The sequence below is a fragment of the Pristiophorus japonicus genome, chromosome 23, assembly GCF_044704955.1.
Source record: "Pristiophorus japonicus isolate sPriJap1 chromosome 23, sPriJap1.hap1, whole genome shotgun sequence".
NCBI classification, from domain to species: Eukaryota; Metazoa; Chordata; class Chondrichthyes; family Pristiophoridae; genus Pristiophorus; species Pristiophorus japonicus.
Window position 1 is genome coordinate 44,424,126 of NC_091999.1, and position 22,057 is coordinate 44,446,182.

Below are 22,057 nucleotides of genomic sequence, written 5' to 3' on the forward strand. Positions count from 1 at the left end.
GGAAGGCTAAACATGTATTCGATGCACAAATGGCGAGGTGGTAAATAACGCTCTCCCCCCTCCTCTCCCGCCACCCCCCACCCTGCCCCGCCCCACTCAACGGGATGGTAACAATAATAAAAGACGCTTTAAGGGTGGATCATTACAGAGGGAGAGGAGCATCATTATAGCACAACAGAAGATGAGGGAAGTAGTCAGGCAAGTGAAACCCTGCTTGAGGAGGCAGACATGGATCTATATGTAGATGAGTTTCGGCGCTATATCAATGGGACACCACAGACAGGATGGGCCGTGGTAGATCGCAGCTTCCAGGTCAAAGGGGAAGGACGGTTAGTAGAGAATCTATCAGCTCAAGTGGTTGAATTAGTGGTTCTCACTTAGGCTCTGAGGCTTGCGAGGGGAAAATGAATAAATATCTATACAGATAGTCGATATGCTTTCGGAGTAGAGCATGATTATATGATAGCCTGGAGCAGACGGTGATACACGACCTCAGGAGGAGGACCGATTAAACATGAGGAGATTGGGAAACATCTAGTGGAAGCCTCCTTCCTACCCCAGGAGTGTGCGATAATAAAGATCAAAGCACACATAAAAAATAATGATCAGTATGAACAGGGGAATGCATGGACAGATGAAGCAACCAAGCGAGTGGCAGGTACACTGGCCGGGGAAGCCCAAGGCGGAGCATGTACAATTGGGCCTGAGGAAGTAAATATGCTTGAGGTACAGGGAGGGGCCACTGCGCAGGAACAGGAGGGGTGGAAGCAGAGATGGGCCAAACAAGGGACCGACGGGTTATGGAGAAAATATGGGAATGTGGTGGCCCCGGAATGCATCCAGGGGAGCCTATTAAATTTATACCACGGGTATGTGCATACAGGTAGAACCAACATGATAAGCTCGATATCCAGATGCTGGTGATGGATTTAGAGAACGACACTAAGAAACAGAAGTTCCAAACACCCCAAATAGGCAGTCAAGAGATTACCCCAGAGAGGTTCGGGATCGCATCCAAATGGATCGGGCTCTATCAGGTAATCATGGTAACTTATGGCACTTATAAGGAGTATCAGCAAGTGGAAACACTGGACCCAGTTAAAAAAGCATGGTCACTAACTAACCAGTGACAACCGGAAAATATTGCTTTTTGCAGGACTCGAGAGCTCGTGGAACTAACGTGGAGTAACGCAGCCTCATATCAGGGACAACAGACTGAGGGATGGCAAGGCCTGTATTACAGGGACTTGGGCGACATTAGTTTAATAAAACATCAAAAACACTGATGGTGACGGACGGAACAATAGTCGAGTTAAATAACGGGCATAAAACAACGTTACAAGGAAACGGAACAACATTGGGGATGAGCCAATAATATAGAACCATAATTAGTGGGAATAAGACCGCGGTGTGTTTTTAATCAGGAGGGACAAACATACTGCACCCGGGGAAGGGGGTGCAAATTTCACTAACATCTATGAATGGTGGTGGAGGGATATCTCCAGAGATAGACCCACCAACACGGCCCCATCCACTAGTTTAGCAAAAGTGAGCATTACCAGGGCCTCGACCATCACACCCCTAGCGCCACAAACCTGTCCAACTGTGAACACTGGGGCAAAAGAGAAATTGATAAGGCAGACCAAGGATAAGATACACTTCAGGGTACGTCAGCGAATAATTACTGTATTCCTAAATTTAAACAATAAAGCTACCCCAACATCTGCGGGTTAAACAGTATAAGCCTGTATAGAAACCTAACCCTGCGAGCACTGAAAAGGCCCTCAATCAAAAGCCATGACATTTATTGTCGAAAGAGGGTCAGATAAAAAACGGGACAGGGGAAAAAGAGGGATACCAGAAATGGTACACGGTGGGATACGTTGCGGGAGTTGCAACCTATAGAGCCAGACACGATAGATGATCGAGTTAACGCCCAAACACAAACCTTACAGGGATTGCTGGAAAGGGATGAGGATCATGGAAAGTTACAGACACAACTGGGTAATGGCGCAGAAAGGGAATTATTAAAGTGGCCCACACATTGCGAGACCACGCCAGAACTATAAATGAATAGAGCAGAAACGAACTTAAGTAAAACCATACAGACAGAACTAGTATGTGTAGGATATGGAGTATGGTTGCTGAATGGAATACAACATAACATTGAACAGCTTCAGAATAGAAAGGTGCCGGATTGGATAACACTCGATATATTTACCAACTGGACCTTAGAAAAAACATGACTCATGCCTGCGAGTTGCAGAGAAACAGTCATGCTTAGGTCCCAAAGGCCTGCTGTGTAACCGCACATGAAATAGATTTTTTATTATCTATATGACATTATGATGTGACAATGGTAGATACTCTACATCAAAAAATGTAGGAGAAATAAGGAATCAAACTCGTGTGCGGTACGATGAAAAACCAGAAATTTAATTGAAGAGAACAACAGTACTAAGTGTCTCAGCATATGTAGATTGTTATAAAAATAACCAAGTTGCTTTATGTCGAGATCTACTACGAATGATCAAAGATGACTGTGGATATAACCAAGTGGACGGGTGCACCTTGAGTATCACCCCCCTAACACAGGACTACAAAATTATCGCTGTTTCACGAGGATATGGAGATTCATGTGTGAGCACCATGGCAACTGAAATGAAGAAAGGAACACCTCATGCACCATTATGGATATTGACTTCTGCTTCACTCCACTTGATGAGACAGATATAAACGGGTTTATTATAACCCCTGAGCTAAAGGATGAAAGATCGATGGGACAATGATGGACATTACCTGAGGAGGTTATGCGAAGGCCATCGGACAACAAGGAAAACCGATACTCCAACTGAAAGAGAAACGAACTGGACTGAATTGGACATCATTCGACAACATAGAGGATACCCCAGGCAGGGCAGGAATTCGGTAGAATAGAGAAGACCCCAAGTGGAGGAAAAATAGAAGAAATAGAGGATACCCCAGGCGGGACATAATTCGAACACCGAGAAAATATTGGCTAGAAAGGACTTATACACGAACTATGCTGGACTCATTGTACTGGTTGTAGTGCAAGGGAACTCACCTTGCTAGTATTATCCTTTAAAAAGCTGTAACCGACGTAAGAGGCAGGCCCTAGTCCATACTATGGATAAAACATTGAAGAAAGCGAAATCAGACAGTCCGGCAGAAAGGACTTACATAGTATAACCTTGATGGGAAAACCAACAGATAGGTCCAGGAGCTCGGAAAGTAGTACTACCCAAGTAAAAGGACACCCCTGGAAGCTCACCCATGTGGAATTAATTGCGATATTTCCTATCTTGGGCATATAGTCAAGGGCCATTAGGGGGAATTATAAAGGATAAATAGTAAGGTTGTAGATAGGGGTCAGAATTATGCTGAAGGTTGTGAACTTATCAATTGCCTATGTATGTAACACTTGCTTATAAAGGTATAACACGCTTATACGCAGTATATTATAGCTTAGCCTTAGTAAGACTTAAGCAGCCAAAGTCAGCAGTTTTCTTTACAAGTCCCTGAGAAGAGATAAAGAAGCCAGGACAACCATACCAGGCATCGGAAGTACTGGGGTAGAGGGCAAAATGGAACAAAACAAAGATGAGAGATGGGCAGTTTCATGTACCACTCAGAGCCCATCTGATAAGAGTCAACAAATCAATGTAACTTCGCTAATAGCAATAGATTTTGCAGGAGGAAAGCTCCTCTCCAACACCTGTATAAATTATGCTTGATAACCCTTCTATTTCAGAGGTTCCAAGATTGAACCTTCCCGTGCATTGCTCGTAATAAAACCAATAAACCTGAGGTTTCGTTTGTTTACTTCCTTGGTCGTTATACAGTGGGAAGCTGGGTGAAGTGGCGATTAACTACTTCAGTTAGTCCACCTTAAAGGAGAGAAGCCTCCTTTTTAACCCAACACCTCCCCTCCTCATCCCTCCCCTCTCCTCTCCTCTCTCCTCACATCTCTCCTATGCTTGTCTCCTCTCCTCTCCCCTGCCTTCTCCCCTCCTCTACTCTATTCTCCTCTCCTACCCTCGCCCCTACCCTCTCCTGTCCCCTGCCCAGTCCTCTCCTCTAATCCCCTCCCCTCTTCACTCCAATTACCTCTCCTTTCCTCTCATCACATCTACTCTCCATTCCTCTATTCTTCCCTGCACTGCTTTCTTCTCATCTCTCCTCCCCTACACTCTCGTCCCCTCCCTGCTCATCTCTACTCTCCTCTCTCCGCTCGTCTCTCTTTTCCTCCCCTCTCCACAACTTTCCTCCTCTCGCCTCCCCTCTCCTCCACACTCCTCTCATCTCCTCTCTCCTCTGCTCACCTCCTTTTCCTTTCATCTTCTCTCCTCCTCTCCCCTCTCCTCCTCTATCCTCTCCACTCGGCTCATCCCTTCTCCCATCTCCTCCTCTCTCCTCTCCACTTCTCTCCTCACCTGTTTTCCCGTTCTCTCCTCTCTCCTCTCCCATCTCCCTGCCTTTCCACAACTCTCCTCCCCTTTCAGCTGTTCTCCTCAACTCTCTTATGTCCTGATTTTCTCCCCTCTCGCCTACCTTCTCCATGCATCTACTCCATTCTCCCCTCACCCCGACCCTCTTCTCCTCCCCTTTCCTCTCCTCCATTCTCCTCTCATCTCCTCTCCTGATCTCTCATCTCCAATCATCTCCTCTCCTCCCCTATCCTCTCCTCCCCCCTGTTTTCAAGTCGCTTCTATCTCCACTCTCCTCTCCACTCCAATCATCTCTACTCCGCTCCCCTAAATTCTCCCCTCTTCTCCTCTCCCCTCCGTCTCACTTCTTCTCCCCTTTCATTTTAACTCCTCTCCTCAACTTGTGTCCTCTGATGTTCGCCCCTCTCTTCTCCTTCCCGCTCCTCTCGTTCCCTCTGCTCTCCTGTACCCTCTCCACTCCTCTCTTCTGCAGTCCTCTCCTTGCCCTCCTACCCTCTCCTCCCATCTGCTCTCCTTTCCTCTACCCTCTTTTCACCTCCTCCTCTCATTCATTGTCTTCTCTCTCCTCTCCTCTCCTCTAACTTCACCACCCCTCTTTTCCATTCACCTCTACTCACCTCTCCACTACCCACTCTTCTTTCCTCTCCTACCCTCTCTTCTACTCTCCTCTCTTGTCCCATGTCTCATCCTCTCCTCTCCTCTAATCTACTACCCTCCTCTCTCCTTTTCTTCTTTTCTCTCCTCTCCTCTCATCTCCTCTACTCTCCTCTCCGTTGCTCGACTCTCCACAGCTCTTCTCCCCTCCATTCTCCTCCCCACTTCCCCTCTCTTCTCCCCTCTCCTCCCCTCCCTTCTCATCTCTTCTCGCCCCTGCTCTCCTCACTCTCTTCCTCTCTTCTCCTCTGATGGTCTCTCCTATGCTCTCCCGCCGCCCTTCCCCTCTCCTCTGCTCTACTCTCCTTCCCTCTCATCCTCTCTCCCCTCTCCACTTCACTCCATTCCTCCCTTCTGCGTTCCGCTCCTCTCCTCCTCTCCCCTCTCATCTCTCTTCTCTCCCCTACCTTTTCCCCACCTCTATTCCACTCTCCTCTCCTACCATCTCCCCTACACTCTCATCTCCATTCCCCTCCTCTCCTCTCTTCCACTCTCCTATCTTCTCCTCTGCCCTCTTTTCTCCTCTCTTGTCCTCTCCTTACCTCTTATCAACTCTCCTCTCCATTCCTCTACTCATCTCTGCTCTGCTCTCCTCTCTACTTCCCCTCTCCTCTATCCTCTCCTCCACTAAACCCTCCTCCCCTTCCTGCTCATCTTCTCTCTTTCCTCCTCCAACCTCTCCTCTCACCTCCTATCCTCTACTCTGCTGTCTTCTCCACTCCACTCATCTCCTCCCCTCACCTCTGCTCTCCTATTCCCCTCCTCTCGTCTCCTCCACATTCATCTCCTCTCGCCTACTCCCCTCCCGCCTCCTGTCCTCTCTCTTCTCCCCTCCTCACCTCTCTGCTCCTTTCATCGCCTTTCCTCACCTCCAGTCTCTCCATTCCATGATCTGAGGAAAATAAACGATAGCATGGCGTGTGACTATCTGCATGGCATAGGTCGCCATGAATCCTTACTGACCATTGTATTAACAGCACACATGTATCCTTACTGACCATTGTATTATCTGTCCCCATGTACCCTTGCTGGCCAATATGTTATCTGCCCCCATATGCCCTTACGGACCACTGTATTATCTGTCCCCATGAACCCTTACTGACCAATATATTATATGCCCCATGTCCCCTTAGTGACCACTGTATTATCTGTCCCCATGTATCCTTACTGACCTCTGTATTATCTGTCCACATGTATCCTTACTCACCATTATATTAACAGTCACCATGTACCCTTACTCACCATTTTATTATCCTTCCCAATGTACCCTTACTGACCATTGTATTATCTGTCCCCATGTATCCTAATTGACGACTGTATTATCCATCCGCATGTACACTTAGTGACCACTGTATTATCAGTCCCATGTATCCTTACTCGCCATTATATTAACAGTCACCATGTACCCTTACTGACCATTGTAATATCAGTCCTCATGTACCTTCACTGACCACTGTATTATCCTCCCCATGTACCGTTACTGACCATTGTATTATCAGTCCTCATGTACCTTCACTGACCATTGTATTATCAGTCCTCATGTACCTTCACTGACCACTGTATTATCAGTCCCCATGTATCCTTACTGACCATTGATTTATCAGTCCTCATGTATCCTTACTGACCATTGTTTTATCAGTCCCCATGTATCCTTACTGACCACTGTATTATCAGTGCCCATGTATCCTTAATTAGCACTGTACTGTCAGTCCCCATGTATGTTACTGACGTTTACTTAGCCTACATCTATCCTTCCATTTGTTTTATTTCACTTGTGTCACCCCGAGAAGTGAATTGAAAATCTGAAATTACAGAGTTATTTTACATCTCAGCAATAATAGAAACTCCCGAAATGAAGCTGCTCCCTTCACATGCATGCTGTGATTCTGTGGACTTAACTATTTCTGCTTTTACCAATAGTGCTTGGTTTTGGATAAGGTTATTTGATCTGAAAGCCACGTTGCTTTTAAGATATTTTGCAATTGAAAGTGATGCAAAGAAAAGGTTTGGACAACTTGTTTATTCAGTGACTGTGATTAATATCCTTCAGTGTGCAGTTTAATTGTCTCACTGGAGAGTTGCCTCAGGCTATAAATAGGGATTTTTTTTCAGCCTGTATAGCAATGTTTGACTGAAGTTGTTGTCTAAAACGAACAGCGCTCATTGGAGGTCACATAAAGTCAAATCATGTTCTGGGAGATTCCAACTGAGCTTTGGATCCTGTGGGCATTTTTAAATGTGGAACGTATTTATTACCCGCTCCTCGCTGCTGTTGGTGTTCCTGGTGAGTCCTTCATCTGCAATTAATTATGTAACCCATGTTTCTCTGTATTTTCTGTCCTTGTCCTTTAGTTCTACTTATTAATTGTATTCAATTTCAATCTCTTGTTCTGAGTCTGGCAATGAAAAGAAGTTTCTGTCATGTAATGTTTGATCATTTGTTAATTTGCTGCTCCCAGTTCAATGAACAGTATGTTGTTTTCACAATTTAAACCTGTTTGCTGTGTCTGGCAATGCATGAAAGTTTCTGTCATGTAATGTTTGATAATTTGCTGATTCGCTGAGCCCAGTTCAATGAACAGTATGTTGTTTTCACAATTTAAACATGTTTTCTGTGTCTGGCAATGCACGGAAGTTTCTGTCATGTAATGTTTGATAATTTGCTGATTCGCTGATCCCAGTTCAATGAACAGTATGTTGTTTTCACAATTTAAATCTCTTGTTCTGAGTCTGGCAATCCACAGAAGTTTCTCTCATGTAATGTTTGATCATTTGCTGACTCACTGCTGCCAGTTCAATAAACAGTGTGTTGTTTCCGCAACTTGTTTCCAGTGATAGTGGTTTACAGGATTTGACAGAAATTTGATTTTATTGACACAAGATATGTTAGTGAACGATTATATTATTGAACAGCTTGCAGTCAGCTTTCTGCACTGATGCCCAGTGTTGGATAATAAATATGTGTTCAGCGGTAACAAGTGTTTTAAGGACCGCTGGTTATTGTAAATGACACTGATCTGTGGAAATCAGCGTTGAAAGATCCTTCACAAATACACTGAGATATGAGACATTATTCACTAATGATTCAGCTATAGAGAGTTGTCGTAATTTCCACTGCCTCCCGCTCTGCCTCACAGTCACTAATTCCAGATGGTCAGGACAGGGTTAAAACTGCAATACGTCTTCCAGTAAAATGTTTATTCAGTTGTGCTTGAATTGATTTATTTCCCTTGTTCAGCCACAGTTCAGGAGATCTCGGTGTGGGCCGCACGGTAGCAACTATTCAAAATGTAGCACTATATTGTGAAATATTTTGATATTTCCAGTCTCAAACTCTCTCTGTCAACTGCAAGTCTGTAACTTTCTCATACCAGGTGAAAGGAAGTTGGTTGACATGGTTCCAGCTGTAAACAGACATGTTCGAAAACCCTCTGTGACATCATACAACATGGGTCATCATTAGTCTATTGTAAAGCGACAGTCCCTTCTTTAAAGATTATTTGCAATATTCTTGGAAAGTCAGCTTAAGCCAGTTACAAAGTGTACTTTCAATACAATGGTTGGAAAGGTTCTGATTTCGATACATAATGCAATTCAAGTCATCTTCTTCAGCTTTTGACACAACCGCCATAATCTCGCCAAAGACGCCATTCCCCTCTCTGGCAACAAATTTCATTCCCCACCTTGGCCACAGACTCCATTCCCCTCCCTGTACAGACTCCATTCCTTTTCTTGGCCACAGACTCCATTCCTCCCTTGGCCCACAACTCCATTCTCCTTCCTGGTCACAGATTCCATTCCCCTCGCTGTCCCCAGACTACATTCCCATCCCTGGACAATGACTCTATTCCCCTCAATGGACACAGGTTATTGACAAACTCGCGGCTTCTTGTGCTGAATTATTGCTCACTCTGACTTGGATATGGCGTTATATATTAGTCTCATTCAGCGCTTTAACATCCAGGCAAAAGTCCAACACATTAACTCTTTCAGTCATGACCCAGCAACCACACATCACATCCACCGCTTCACTCACTCCCTGTCACAACACCCACACGTTCCATCCACTGGTACATTCAGTCCAGAGCCAACACCCACACGTTCCATCCATTGGTACATTCAGTCCTTGCCCCAACACCCACACGTCCCATATATTGGTTCTTTCAATACCTGTGCCAAACACCACATGTCCCATCCGCTGGTGTAATCACTCCTGACCCAAACACCACACGACCCATCCGCTGGTGTAATCAGTCCTGACCCAAACACCACACGACCCATCCGCTGGTGTAATCAGTCCTGACCCAAACACCACACGACCCATCCGCTGGTGTAAGCAGTCCTGGCCCAAACACCACACGACCCATCCGCTGGTGTAATCAGTCCTGACCCAAACACCACACGACCCATCCGCTGGTGTAATCAGTCCTGACCCAAACACCACACGACCCATCCGCTGGTGTAATCAGTCCTGACCCAAACACCACACGACCCATCCGCTGGTGTAATCAGTCCTGACCCAAACACCACACGTCCCATTGGATAGTTCATTTAACCCTGACACATTTTACACATAATTCTTTGAGACAGCTGATGTTGGTCTCAATCTGAAATATAAATTCCCTGTTTTTCTCTTTCTTGCAGTGAACTTAGTGACGATAATGACCCTGTCTCGAGGAAGGTGCGGTCTCTCCAAGTGTGTCAGCCGTTACCTGGTGGCAATGGCAGCGGCAGATCTACTGGTCGTTATCCTCGACCTGATATCCAGGCAGATTTCTATTCTTTATTCAACCGCGTTTGAGTTCATGTGGAAGAGTAAAGTGTGTAATATCCATGCCATCCTGCTTTACGCAGTCACAGACTGTTCCGTCTGGTTCACAGTTGCTTTTACCTTTGATCGATGTATAGCCATTTGTTGTCAGAAGCTCAAAACCAAATATTGCACCGAGAAAACGGCGACAGTGGCTTTGGGAACAGTGACTGCGCTGTTCTGTGTAAAGAACACTTTCTGGTACTTTATGTATGGAGGTATGTATCAGATTTCCAATAATCCCTGGTTTTGTTTTGTTACATGGGAAGTCTCTGAGTCACTATCATGGGCAGTAATTGAATTCCTTCATTATATTATAACACCGTTTATTCCATTTGTTCTGATCCTTCTGCTCAATACTTTAACTGTCAGACACGTTTTAGTGTCGAGCAGAGCCCGCAGGAGACTCCGGGCCCACAGCAGTGGGGAGAGTCCCAGTGACCCAGAGATGGAGAAGCGAAGGAAATCCATCATTTTACTCTTTGTTATATCCGGCAATTTTATCCTCTTATGGGCAGTGTTTCTGTTGTATTCTGTGGGGAGTCGATTGTATTCGTTAAACTTTATTCCTGTATCTCTACCTAGATATGTACAGGAAATGGGATTTATGCTTCAGCTCCTGAGTTGCTGCACCAACACATGTATTTATGCCGTGACCCAGACGAAATTCAGAGAGGAGTTGAAGAATGTGGTGAAATATCCCTTTACTGTAATTGTTAAATGCATTAAATAATAAGAATCACACAATGATTTGGGCGTGTATTCTGCCCAATCCGCTCATCTCTGTGATACACACACAGTGAGGTCTGTTTATATCTTTCACCGCGCGGATTCAGCGACTAACAAAAATGATAGAGGTGGGGAAGTCCACTGAGATCAGTCCCGCTGGACTCCTGCGGGGTTTATCCCCGCTAAGACGTCTGCTGCGGCCTGGGATGGATTTATAAAGCTCCCGACCGCCAGGCTCGTGTCGGATGTGTTTACCCAAAGGGAGCGGCGCGGGGAAGGTGGCTCTGTTACTTTTCAGTCGATGGGCGGAAGGGCCGCTCAGTCCCCAGCACTCCCAGGGAAAGCTGGGGGGAAATGGCCTGGGACCAAACAACAGCCAGGGAGGGAAGGTTTCAAAGACTCAAAGGTCAGTGCTTTCATCATTTTACAGGCTCCTTGTTTTTTTCTCCCAGTGGGGTTTAACCTGAGCAGCCCCAACGCCTGGTGATAGCGGCGTATCCTTGTTTCAGATAATTTACCTTTGGGAATAAAGGGTCTCCTGCAGACGGAGTATATCGCAGTGACATTCACCACTATAACGTTCCTTTGTAAGTTTCCCTGAACAATGCGGTGATCTCCAGGATGAAGTGTTCCCTGCACACACTCGACACACATTAAACTCAGCTCCTCCTCACTCTCTGTATAATCTCCGTGCTAAACATAGCCCATAATATGCAGTGTTCAGGGAGGGTGGTAACGAGCTTTGTTGCTAGGTATTGCAGTATGTGTGATGTAATAAAGCGGGGAAACTCGCATGACACAGTGCCTGAGCATTGTGACATCACAGACCTGCCCTTCTGACCACGCCCTGGACTGTGGTTGACCCAGAATCGCATTTCAGACATCCCTTCTCCTTCACCCATCACCTTACATAGAGTTACTTAATGTCTGCAGCACAGAAATAGGCCATTCGGTGCTCGCGGCTGCAAACTGGTCTGAGGCGTTCCCCTGAGGTTTCGCTGGGCTTGCTGGGAGTTAGCAGCCCATCTGCCTGTGGACTGCAAATTTACAGAGCGACCTTCCCCACCCCGACCCTTTCAGCCCAGCAGAGCATGTCAGAGCTTACTCTATCATCACATCCTGATCTTAAACGGAGTGCACAAAGAGAGTGGTAAACTTGGGAACGTAGAGAAAGTGAGATTCAGTGGTAAGTCCGTGGTGAGTCTGGCTGAGTATTAGCTGTAAAAAGGGACATTTAGATTAATGTTTTGAATTGAACTTAGAACTTTAAATACAGAAGTTAGCAGAAACTGCCTGTTAGTGGTAGTTAACTATCAGTCAGCTGAAAGTGTTAGTCTTAAATATGTGCTAATTACTGCGAGCAATGCGCATGGAGCTGAGACAGCACTTGTAACTTGTGTGTGGCTCCAAAGGTATAAAACTAAACACTAACTGCTGATTCACAGTGTGTTCTGTACAGTGATATTAAACGGAATTTGGTGAGAGTTTGAATGGGAACAGTGGTTGAAGGAGGTGCTGCTTTGGTCTCCAAAATACAGCAGGTTGATGAACGTTTGGTAAGTATTACCTTTTTTCTCGAAGCTTGGTCCACACTAAGACCTGGGAGCAATAACAATACTTTATTAAATTAATAATTTAACTATAATTACTAATTAATTAATATCATTATAAATCACCATTGAATAATAACTAAGTAATTAAATTAATTCAGTGTGTAAATAAGCAAATACATTTATAAAAAATAACAAAAGATGGCAGGGCAGGCAATGAGTCGAGACTGTAATGTGTGTGAGTTTGTGGACAGCAAATCTGTCCCACATTCCCACATCTGCAGCAAATGTCTATGCTTTATTCTCTCTGGCTCAGGGTAATTGGGCTGGAGTGCGAGTTCGACACACTCTGAAACACACAGGATAAGTAATTTAATCCAGAAAACAGTCACATCCCACAGAAAAGCGCAGGTTCAGGAAAGTCCATGGCTGATTGCGTGCCGTGTAGTGAGAACTAAGGAGAGCTCAGAATGAGACACTGCTCCTGCCCAACGATAAGGATAATGATTGCGTGGAGGACATCCACAATACATACCAAGATACGTGGCTCAGAAGGTTGTCCACAGGCAGAGATAGGAAGAAATATTAAACAATTACTTTGCATCAGTATTTATCAGGGAGTCAACACAGGTGGACATGACATTGGATGATATTAGAAATGAAATAACTGCAATTAAAATAAAAAGAGAAAATATTATATAAACTAATCAAACCGAAAATGGATAAAATGCCGGCTTCGGACAAATTACATCGAGGGAAGAGATAGCAGAGGCATTAATAAACATATTTAATATTTCGTTAGAATAAAGTGCAGTGCCGGAGGATTGGCAGATACTTAATATAATACCTATTTTTAAGAAGTGAGGTAGAACGTGTCTGAGGAACTATAGTCCAGTCAACTTAACGTCGTTGGGAGGAAAAATAATGGATTCCCTACTAAAGGAGAAAGTGGAAGAACAACTAGAAACCAAAAATGAATAGTCAGCATGGATTATAAAAGGGAAAGTCTTGAATTGACCAAATTCTTTGAATTTTTCGAAGAAGTAACAGATAGCGTTAACTAACGTAATGTAGTAGATGTAATTTAACTAGATTTCCAAAGGCCTTCGATAAGATACCCCATAATAGACTGAAAGGGCAGATCACAATTTGTAATTACAATTAATAATAATAATTGGGATGTTTTAAAATGGAGTTAGCAGATTTTTAAAATAGATCCCACAGCCTGTTTTTCAGAATGTGGGAAGCATGTGTGGGATGCCTTCCGCAGAGGGTCAGATGTTCCAATTCATAGACCAAAGGCCTTGGGAGCTGGGCACAGACACAGATAACATAGAATTTGAATTCTATAATAAGATACAAGTTAAATAAAAAGAATCATAACAACACGTATCCTGAATTACTAATTAAATTATATAGAGGCCAGATTGGAGGAAGCAACCTACCAGATAATCATGTATTAATCAATCAGCACATATTAATTGTAACTTGCGTAATTAAGTAAGACGATAATCTGAAACTGTATAAAATAAGATGTCTCTGGCAGTTTCTCTGAGCATTCATTCAAGGGTAGCACACCTGCCAGCTTGTATCTCCGAGTGGTGGTTTGAAGTTAACTCTAACAACGTGGCGCAGTCAGCAGGATCTACTGGACGGGCAGATTAGACTCAAAAAACCAAACCAACCGAATAATGAGTGAGTAGAGAATTACCTTAAGAAATTCCCCTCGCAAAGTAACCAGAGATCCAACGAATCTGAGGTAGAGTCCACGCAGCCAGTAAATCCAGTTGAAGGGTGCGTCAGGACAATGTAAATAAGTACTGTAATTGTTGGGACAATAAGTGCGTATACGAGATATCGGGGAAAAAGCCTCAGTGCTAAGAGTTCCGCATAAGTAAAGGCGGAAAAACAGCACTAGGTAAAAAGCCTTGCTTTAAAAAGTTCTGCTTAAGTAAAGATGGTAAAACAGGAACTGGGGAAAAAGCCCCAATGTATGAAATGGCAAAGGAATCTGCCAAGGCCCTTGGAGGGCTGATGTATAAACTACCAGAAGAGTTTCTGAGAGATAAATCTGAAAAGGTCATGAAGATGGTTAAGGCAGGATATGATGAAGGGTTAAAAGATAATTTTAACAGCCGGAAAGATGAATAGAAAGATACCCGAAGGTGAGATGGACAGAAAAAGTGACAAAAGACAACAGGATGTAAGTATAAAAATAGATATAGATGACAGAAGGGAACGGACAGAGGAATTTGGCCCAAATTTGTATCCCTCACTAACAGGGTTATGATTAGGACCTGAGGAAAATAAAGTATTGATTGGGGGCCAGAAGGCTCGCTTAGTAGATATTTTTCGGAAGTCCATAACAAAAACTGTTAGTGACTATCTTAAGTGAAGTATGGATGGATAAATAGAGTCGGCCAAACAATAAGCTTTGTTGAATGAAGAGAGATTTTTGTGAATGTCTGTCTTTGAATGAAAGTGCTTGTGTGATTTTTGACTGCAGAATATTTGATGTGGGAATTAATGAATTTTTCAGGTGTCTGAAAGCCTGCTTCAGAAAGTGGTAGAGATGTCTGTTGTTATGGCATCACCCACTTTTTCAGACAGAGTGAATTTTTTTTAACCCTTTGTAGTGCTGTCCAGTATGAAGGAAGTTTTAAGAAAGTGTGAACCTAGAATTGAATTACATTTTAATTTAGAAACGCAGGTGTGGATTTATTCAGATGATATGTTATGGAGCTAGGAAATGCACAAAGGATAGGTTTGTTGAGCAAAAGATAAAAAATGTGTGGTCCCGATGGTTTAAAAAAAAAAATTTCGACACGCTCACTTGTCAAAGAAAACATGTAATCATTGATTACATTTGTTTGAAAGACAATACATTTAGTCTAGGAATGAGATAAAGAACGGAGAAGGGAAATTGTAATGCCTTAAAAAAATAATCCTGCGTGGGTGTCTCAAGGCTGCGGGCTTGGGAAGTACGCCCCCATATTTCGTTGTGTAAAATATTGATGCGAAAGCTTCGAGCTCAGTAAAAAAAAAATTAAATAAAAGATTGGCATATTTGAATTGGGATTTTGAGATATTTCTGGTGATTCTCCTTGATAAATATTTTGGTTGTATTGGAAAATCTTGGGTTTGGAAGACTTTTAATAAAAGTAAACATACTGCGTCAGAAGCTGAAGCATAAAAAGATTAAAATTATGAGATACTGTATCACAAAATTGAAGTTACAGCGCAAAAGATTAGAGATTTTGATGTTCAGCTTCTAAAACAGAAGTTAGGCACATAATTATAAAACAAGTACTTTGCATGCTGTGATCTGTGAATCACTATAAGCATAAATGATAAGTCCGATTAAAGAACAGTATTACCATATTTAACATTTCATAATCCAACAATAAATGCAAATACTACAAAAGGGGAGCAGAAATTAGGATGGGAGCAGTGAAGAGTTAATTTTGTTGTGAAGATTTCAAGTACCACTCTTTAAGAAAATACACAACAAAATGAGATACATTTAAAATAAAAAGTTAAATCTGATCACTTAAAAAAAAATAAAACTATCATGTTTGGAAACAATGTAGAAATACCTTCAGGGATCAGGTCAAACTCCTGGGCAAGTGGGGAGCTATCTGCGAAAGTGTAAAATGAATTTTGAAAAAAATTAAATGTTAAAACGGCAGGCTTAACAGTTTAGAACAAAGAAAAATATAAGTTGAACTTGTGACTTAAGATACAGTGGTTGAAGAACCACAGAAACTGAGACGTAAAGGCTTTGAAACTGGAACATTTGAGATAACGGAAAGCAGCTATCAAAGCCTCCGTGCTAGAATCTGTTCTAGTTATGAAAAATACATTTGAGATAACGGAAAGCAGGATTTAAAGTAAATCCCAAAAAGGCACAAATCGGACAACCTGTGGTACAGTACCTGGGACACGAAATATCCCAAGGAACTCGGACCATGTCCAATGACAGGAAGGAGGACATTAGGATTATGCCCCGACCAAAACCAGTCTGAGGGGTTTGTAAGGTACTGGGGTTCGTTAGCTATTGTAGGAATTTTGTGCCGAACCACAGCAATTGCAGAACCAATACAGTGGCTAGTGAAAGGAAAATCCGGTTGAAATGGAAATGGTAAGACTCTAACTAAAACCTGGAATATCCAGGATGTGTTTTATCAACAGAATGTAAACGTGATCATCACCGTCCTTCCGATTCTACAAGGACAAGCTACAAGGTCGCCCCTCGGGGGCCCAGAAGCATTTAACCACAGCGGAGGGTACAACAACTACGTAAGGCAGCCTCTAGGTGGCGGCATCTAAGTGTCAGGAGCGTTTGTCTTGAAGCCATAAGATAAGTGTGTAAAAAATGTTACCTGAATATTGTAAACCAGGGGAATTATCCTTGGGAAATTGCGTGGTAGTTAAACCTGGAACAGAAGTAATGTTGTTATTTGACAATGTGCAGCATGAAATGTTACCTGTGAGCATAAATTAATCAGCCCTATACCTGCCAGAAAAAATTAGCCACAAGACTAAAGCTTTGTAAATACGATTGCTAGACACAATCATGAGAATAGCTAGTGACACATCAGGAGCAAGGGAGTAAAACAGGAATCTGAGACACAAAGAAGGAAGACAGAGGAGATTTACAGCGAATGACGTATTAACTTTACAGGGACATCTCTAGTAGATGTACCAGATATACAGGCGATCAAGGCAGGTGTAGATAGTTTGAGGGGAACAACAGAGGTACTAATCAGGAAACAGCCCAGGATTGGGATAGAATCTTCAGAGTTAGGATCTAAAACATCCAAAAAAATGCTAGAGGGTGTATCCGTATTGGAAGGCCATGCACGAACAATTAACGAGCAAAATAAGCAGGAATTGAGAGGACGATGCCGAGGACAGGAAAAGAGACACATGTCATGCCTATGGGAGATGGATGATTGGTCAGGTGAGACACAATATGGATCAGATACAAACCGGGCGAGATACAGGTTCAATAAATAGCACCCAGTTGAAAGAAATGGCACAGCACATTGGGCCATTAGATGCATGCACCCTGAAAAATAGAAACATAGAAACATAGAAAAAGGTTGCAGGAATAGGCCATTCGACCCTTCAAGCCTGCACCAACATTCAATAAGATCATGGCTGATCATTCACCTCAGTACCCCTTTCCTGCTTTCGCTCAATACCCCTTGATCCCTTTACCTTAAGGGCCATATCCAACTCCCTCTTGAATATATCTGATGAACTGGCATCAAAAACGTTCTGCGGAAGAGAATTCCACAGGTTAACAACTCTCTGAGTGAAGAAGTTTCTCCTCATCTCGGTCCTAATGGCTTATTCCTTGACCTTAGACTGTGACCTTTGGTTCTGGACTTCCCCAACATCGGGAACATTCTTCCTACATCTAACTTGCCCAGTCCCGTCAGAATGTTTCTGAGGTCCCCTCTCATTCTTCTAAACTCCAGTGAATACAGGCCCAGTCGATCCTATCTCTCCTCAAATGTCAGTCCTGCCATCCCGGAAATCAGTCTGGTGAACCTTCGCTGCACTCCCTCAATAGCAAGAACGTCCTTCCTCAGATTAGAACAAAACTGAACACAGTATTGCAGGTGCGGCCTCACCAAGGCCCTGTACAGCTGCAGCAAGACCGCCCTGCTGCTATATTCAAATCCCCAAGATATGGGACCAACATGCTATTTGCCTTCTTTCTGTCTGCTGCACCTGCATGCCAACCTTCAATGACTGATGTACCATGACACCCGGATCTCGTTGCACTTCCCCTTTGCCTAATCTGCCGCCATTCAGATAATATTCTGCCTTCGTGTTTTTGCCACCAAAGTGCATAACCTCACATTTATCGTTATTACACGACATCTGCCACGCAATTGCCCACTCACCTGACCTGTCCAAGTCACCCTGCAGCCTCTTAGCATTCTCCTCACATATCACACCGCCATCCAGCATAATGTCATCTGCAAAATTGGAGATATTATACACAATTCCTTCATCTAAGTCATTGATGTATATTGCAAATTGCTGGGGTCCCAGCACTGAGCCCTGCGGCACCCAACTAGTCACTGCCTGCCATTGTGAAAAGGATCCGTTTATCCCGACTCTATCAACCAGTTCTCTATCCACATCAATATATCACCTCCAATGCCATGTGCTTTAATTTTGCACACCAACCTCTTGTGTGGGACCTTGTCAAAAGTCTTTTGAAAGTCCCACTACACCATATCTATTGGTTCTCCCTTGTCCACTCTACTAGTTACATCCTCACAAAATTCTCAAAGATTTGTCAAGCATGATTTCCTTTTCATAAATCCATGCTGATTTGGACCGATCCTGTTAGTGCTTTCCAAATGTGCTGCTATGTCATCTTTAATAATTGATTCCAACATTTTCCCCACCACTGATGTCAGGCTAACTGGTCTGTAATTACCTGTTTTCTCTCTCCCTCATTTTTCAAAATGTGGTGTTACATTCGCTACCCTCCAGTCCATACGAACTGATCTAGAGTCGATGGACTGTTAGAAAATGATAACCAATGCATCCACTATTTCTAGAGCCACTTTCTTAAGTAGTCTGGGATGCAGACCATCAGGCCCCGGGGATTTATCGGCCTTTAGTCCCATCAATTTCCCTAACACAATTTCCCATAAATAAGGATTTCCTTCAGTTCCTCCTTCTCACTAGCCCCTCGGTCACATACAATTTCCAGAAGGTTATGCATGTCTCCCTTCGTGAATGCAGAGCCAAAGTATTTGTTCAACTGGTCTACCATTTCTTTGTTCCCCATTATAACTTCACCTGAATCTGACTGCAAGGGACCTACGTTTGCCTTCACTAATCTTTTTCTCTTCACATATCTATCGAAGCTTTTATGTGCCCAGCAAGCTTCCTCTCATACTCTATTTTCCCCCTCCGAATTAAACCCTTTATCCTCCTCTGCTGAATTCTTAATTTCTCCCCGTCCTCGGGTTGATGCTTTTTCTGACCAATTCATATGCCTCTTCCTTGGATTTAACGCTATTCTTAATTTCCCTTGTTAGTCACGGTTGAGCCACCTTTCCCGTTTTATTTTTACTCCAGACAGGGATATCCAATTGTTGAAGTTCATCCATGTGATTTTAATTGTATTCCATTGCCTATCTGCCGTCAACCATTTAAGTATCATTTCCCAGTCCATTCTAGCCAATTCATGTCTCATACCATCGAAGTTACCTTTCCTTAAGTTCAGGACCCCAGTCTCAGAATTAATTGTTTCACTCTCCACCTTAAAACAGAATTCAACCTTACTGTGGTTACTCTTCCCCAAGGGGCCTCGCACAACAAGAATGCTAATTAGTCTTTTCTCATTACACATCAACCAGTCTAGGATGGCCAGCCCTCCAGATGGTTCCTCGACATATTGGTCGAGTAAACCATCTCGAATACACTCCAGCAAATCCTCCTCCACCGTATTGCTACCAGTTTGGTTAGCCCAATCTATAAGTAGATTAAAGTCTCCCATGATAACTTCTGTACCTATGTTGCACACATCCCTACTTTCTTGTTTGATGCTGTCCCCAAACTCACTACGATTGTTTGGTGATACACAACTCCCACTAGCGTTTTCTTCCCTTTGATATTCCGCAGCTCCACCCACACAGAATCCACGCGAATGTCCTTCCTTACTATTGCGTTAATTTCCTCTTCAATCAGCAATGCCACCCCACCTCCTTTTCCTTTCTGTCTATCCTTCCTGAATGGTGAATCTCCCTGGATGTTGCGTTCCCAGCCTTCGTCACCCAGGAGCCATTTCTCCGTGATGCCAATTACATCATATTCATTAATTGCTGCCTGTGCATTTAATTTGTCCACCTTATTACGAATACTCCTCGCATTGAGGCACATTGCCTTCAGGCTTGTTATCTTAACACACCTTGTCCCTTTAGAATTTGGCTGCAATGTGGCCCTTTTTGGTTTTTGCCTTGGGTTTCTCTGCCCTCCACCTTTACTTTTCAGCCCCCATTTTACTTCCCTCTGTCTCACTGCATAGTTGCCCATCCCACTGCCATATTAGTTCAACCCCTCCCCAACAACACGAGCAAACTTTCCCCTGTGGACATTGGTTCTGCCCAGGTGCAAAGCGTCCCGTTTGCAGTGGTCCCAGCTCCCCCAGAACCGGTTCCAATGTCCCAGGAAATTGAATCCCTCCGTTCTGCACCACACATTCATCTGAGCTATCCTGCGATTCCGACTCTGACTCGCAGGTGGTAGTGGTCGCTATCCTGAAATTGCTACCTTTGAGGTCCTATTTGTTAATTTACCTCCCAGCTCCCTAAATTCAGCTTGTAATTCCTCAGACAGAGTGAGTCAGACTCAAACACAAACACAGAAAGAGCTCTCTTAAGACAGAGGTTGAGAGGCACAGAAACATTGCATAATCCCATTTTTTTGTCAGTTGAGAACGTTATAAAGTTATCGACATGTGCAGATTCAACAGAATATATTCAGGTATAACTGAGCAAGATGGGAGGTAATCGGTTTGAATTTAAAGATTTACCAGGAGTGGGGTTCGAACCCATGCAGGTATAAACCCATTGGATTTTATGTCCAACGCCTAAACCACTCGGCCATTCTGGTTTTGTCAGCATTCGGATTTTGTCTCTGTGAGAATCTGGGCTGCAGATCCACTCTCAGAGACACAGGTTTTCAATGAGCATTTTCAAATATTCATCATAATATTGACACAGGCGCAACTCTCCTATTATTTTTCGAGTAATGCTCTGGAAACTTTCACATACACACGAGGGTGCAGACGGAGCTTCAATTTAACATTTCATCCGAAAATCAACAGCTTCAACAATGCAAAATTTCCCAAGTACTGCATTTGAGTGTCAGCCAAGATTCTCTGCTCAAGTCTCAGGAGTCGGACTTACACACACAGCCTCCTGATTCAGTCGAGAATGCTGCCACTGAACCAAAGCCGATACCAAAGCTCACATCCGTATTACTTTCCCCAAGTCTTTTTATAACGTTCCAGGACATATCGAAGTAATATTTAACATTTTGAAAAAGCTCCACCCTCTTCAGGGAATTGAACCCCGACCTCGCGCGTGACAGGGGGGGATACTAATTACTATACTACCGAGGTACTGACGTGCTTTTGTTTTGTCAGAGCAGCAATCGAGCTGTGAACAGAACTGGACACCATGAGAAGTCGACAGGCACATTGAGAGACAGAGACAAACCGACAAAAAGGGAGAGACAGACAGCGAGATAGAGACAACGTGAGACAGAAAGTATGAGACTGAGAAGGAGAGGCAGACTGAGTGAGAAAAAGACTCAAACACACACATATACAGAGATGTTTGTGTGTGTGCTCTTTCAAGAGAGAGAGGGAAAGAGTGAGAGAAAGACAGTGACAAAGACAGTGACAAAGAGAGAGACAGAGAAAGAGTGAGCGACAGATAGAGAGATAGACAGAGATATAAACAGAACATGATGGAAATATTCAGCAGGTTAGAGAAAGGAATTAACAGAGACAGGCAAAGATAGAGACAGGTGGAGACATGGACAGACAGAGCTGATGGGAATGAGAAAGACAGTCAGACAGAGAGACTGAGAGGATCCCATTGGAACAGAACTGGACATCGTGAGAAAGAGACAGATAAGGTGAGAGACAGGGAAACAGGGAGAGACAGACAGCGAGATAGAGACAAAGAGAGACAGAAACTTTGAGACTGAGAGGGAGGGTCAGAGTGAATGACAGAAAGATTCAAACATATAGATACACAGAGATGTGTTTGTGTGCTCCATAAAGAGAGGGAGGCAAATAG

At 43.6% G+C, this 22,057-nt stretch overlaps 1 non-coding gene across 1 annotated transcript; it reads right to left on the reverse strand.

Moving 5' to 3' along the window:
* Window positions 1-20,778: 20,778 nt before the first annotated feature.
* Window positions 20,779-20,861, reverse strand: trnal-uaa (transfer RNA leucine (anticodon UAA)). The gene has a single exon. It is a non-coding gene; the product is annotated as a tRNA-Leu (tRNA).
* Between the last annotated feature and the right edge of the window lie 1,196 nt (window positions 20,862-22,057).